The sequence below is a fragment of the Alexandromys fortis genome, unplaced genomic scaffold, assembly GCF_014885135.2.
Source record: "Alexandromys fortis isolate MF-2015 unplaced genomic scaffold, M_Fortis_MF-2015_v1.1 scaffold_44, whole genome shotgun sequence".
NCBI classification, from domain to species: domain Eukaryota; kingdom Metazoa; phylum Chordata; class Mammalia; order Rodentia; family Cricetidae; genus Alexandromys; species Alexandromys fortis.
Window position 1 is genome coordinate 3,897,898 of NW_026067921.1, and position 3,325 is coordinate 3,901,222.

Consider the following 3,325-nt stretch of genomic DNA (forward strand, 5'->3'; position numbering starts at 1 on the left):
GGGACTTGAAGTCAATCTGAGGTGTCTAAAAAAATATAAAGAACTGCAGCAAGAAAAGCCAGTGCGTGATAATTTATATTAAACTGCTGGCTCCACACACAAGGCACAGGCTACAAGGCTGCCACAAGGCACAGGCCACACTGCCGCCGCAAGGCACAGGCCACACGGCCGCCGCAAGGCACAGGCCGCGGCTAAGGGAGGGCTCGCGCCAAGCCGAACTCGAGCGGGGGAAGGAGAGGTCCTAAAAGCCAAACGTTCGGGCTCCAGATGAAGGCGTAAGTCACGAACAAGGCCACACCAGTTTGGAGTTATGATTAATAGGGTGTTATTTATTTAAAGGGGAAAACTTACAGATCACCGTCTCAGACAACAGCCATCTGCACAGCCAGGAAGGGAGTCTAGTCTCCCGCGGAGCAGGAAGTGAAGAGAGCGAGCAGAGGAAATAGCTGCTTTTTTAAAGGGAGAGAGGCCACACCCCAATGGGCTGGTATCACAGCAGCTATTGGTTGGAGGGGCGGAAGGACCTCCCGCAACACTTTTTCCTCTCAAGCTTCAGTTGATACCATCTGTCTTTTCTCCTCTGATCTAGGGCAGAGACAAACAGGGGTCATCACACTCCTCAGGACTGTGATGGATGTCGGGGGTGAGGAGCGTGGGGGTCGTCAGAAGGATGCTTCAAATAGAACCTGTGAAAGTGAAAGAGCCCTGAGCCTGTGTTGGTGGGGCTGCTTGTTTGTTCCAGTGTGCCCAGACCATTAAATAATCACTCAGAAATTATATTATTTGCAATACTATTTGACCTATAGCTTAAGCGTATTTTTGGCTAACTGTTATATCTTAAATGAACCCATTTCTATTCATCTGTGTATTGTCACATGACTGTGACTTACTGGGTAAAGTTTCATCTGGCGGAGTCTGTCTCTGGTGGGGCTACATGGCTTCTCCTTGATTCTGCCTACCCTCTCTATATCTCTTTCAACCTGGCTTTACTCTCTTAAGCCATTGGCTGAAAGCAGCTTCTTTATTAACCACTGGCAATAAAACATATTCACAGCAAACATCACCTCCCATTTTCTGTCAAAAGAAAAAGGAAGATTTTAACTTTAACATAGCAAGATTATATATAACAAAACAGGTATGAAGCAATAAATATAGTTACAATATTTATATCTACTTTATCATTTAGTTATTTATATCATAACTAAGGAGAACTATAACTATCTATTCTTCAACTCCATCAAAGACCCCAGAAGGCTATAATATTACCTAAGTAAACAGGAAGTGCATTGTAAGCAACTTCCAAAACTCTAGAATTGACAGAGACACCTCGCTGCCTGAACAGTCACCCAAAGTTCTTCTGTAACATTGGGACATCCATCTTCAGTCTACTGGTCCATAGTATCCAGCAAACTTTTTCATGAAGCAGGAAATTTCAAAGACAGTTCCACCTATATTGGCAGTTTGTCAGTCACTTTCTTCCATGTCCCGCAGAATATCTGGCAGACTCTGAAGAACTGTCTCACCTTTTTAAGGCTGCTTCAGCTGTAATTCTTCTATGGGTCCTGCAAGTCTAATCAAACAGTTATGGTAAGAGCAGTTTCTTGCCCAAAGGGCTAACAAACTCCATGAGGAGCCTATTCAATGCCCATCTTCCTCTTGAAGTAGATTGGTGCTGCCAGAAGTAGATATGTCTTATCGTCATGAAAAGTCTAAGTTCTTGGGGTTGGAAAGATGGCTCAGAGGTTAAGAGTACTGACTGTTCTTCCAGAGGTCCAGAGTTCAGTTCCCAGCAACCACATGGTGGCTCACAACCATCTGTAATAAGATCTGGCGCCCTCTTCTGGCCTGCCGCATACAGAACACTGTATAAATAATAAATAAATCTTTAAAAAAGAAAGAAAAGTCTAAGTTCTTAAAACATTTTAAATGCCATATTCTAAAGGTTTTTGAAAGATTTGAAGAATACCTATCTAATGAAATATATCTCTGTATATCTAGCATGACTACAAGCTTGACTATTATAGATGATTATCTATTAATCTATATTTCTTAATTATACATTACATTTTTAAATGAGCTGCACAAGCACAATATCATAATCAAAAGCAGAAATATATATATATATATAAAACAAAATTGACCTTAAATTTGTATCACTAAGCCAAGATCCATGCCAATGCAAATCTCTATAACATATCCCCCTTTAAATGAACAATATTTGGAAATTTGGGCATAGTTCTCTCCAAACTGCTTCCTCCTTTTTGTTGGACAAAGTAATTTTGGGGGGGGGGTGTTCACAGTGACCTTTCAGAGGGTCTTGTTCCATCAAACCACATTAGTCTGGAAGGAATCCACAGATTCTCATCCTCTGTGGAAACAAAAGAAAAAACTCTTTTTCAAAACAACATATCCTTAAACCTAAATTTTGAAGTCAAGAAACCTTTAAAATATATGTATTGGTTTAGCTTCACAGTCCACAAAATCAAATGCCTCTCTGTAATCAAAAAATTCAAAGAAAACACAATAGTATACATAATCCAAACTCTCTGTGTATATTCCATCTTTATGTGGCTTATTTTTCTTACTCTATCACTTTTTTTATAAGTTTACTGTCTCTTTAAAGACTTTTATTTTTTAAAATACCATTTACTTTTTTTTATAACTTATATTCTTTTTCTTCTCTCTCCCAAGCCTATGTACACTCATTTAGAAGTCTTTTTCATTTGAATTTGTCTTTACTGTGTAGCTGTAATCCTTTTTGACCAGGACTGCTTCTTAAAGTGCTAATTAGCACGGCTAGGACTAAGGCTGCTTTGCCTTTTGGCTCTGCTCAGTCCAACATGGTGGAGATCCATTACCACCTCTGTGAACCATGTTCATGGTCCCATTTTCAGACACACAGGGGGTCTATGTTGCCATTAAGCAAGTTATAGCATTCTGCTCACAAACCCCATTTAAATGCTCTATAGTTGACCCTCCCGAAAGTCAGAGTTGTTTGTGTGACTAGCATGAACCAGGAAGCCTTCTAAAAAGGAGCTGCACAGTTTTTGCTGCTACCACTGAGACAGGAGCCTTCTCGTAAAAGAATCCTGCCTCTGCTTGCTTCTCGCAAACAGAGCCCACCCGAGAAAATGCTGCTGCTGAAAAGCCATGCTTAGCTCTGTTCTTTTGTGTCTAGAATTCTTTTTTAAGATCTCTCAGACTTTTTTATGTGGATGTAGTCAGCCCAACGTTGAGTGCCAAATTGTTAGCAGAGGCCGTATGTTTGTTCCCGAATGCTCAGACTACAAAACAATCACTCAGAAACTATATTATTTGCTATACT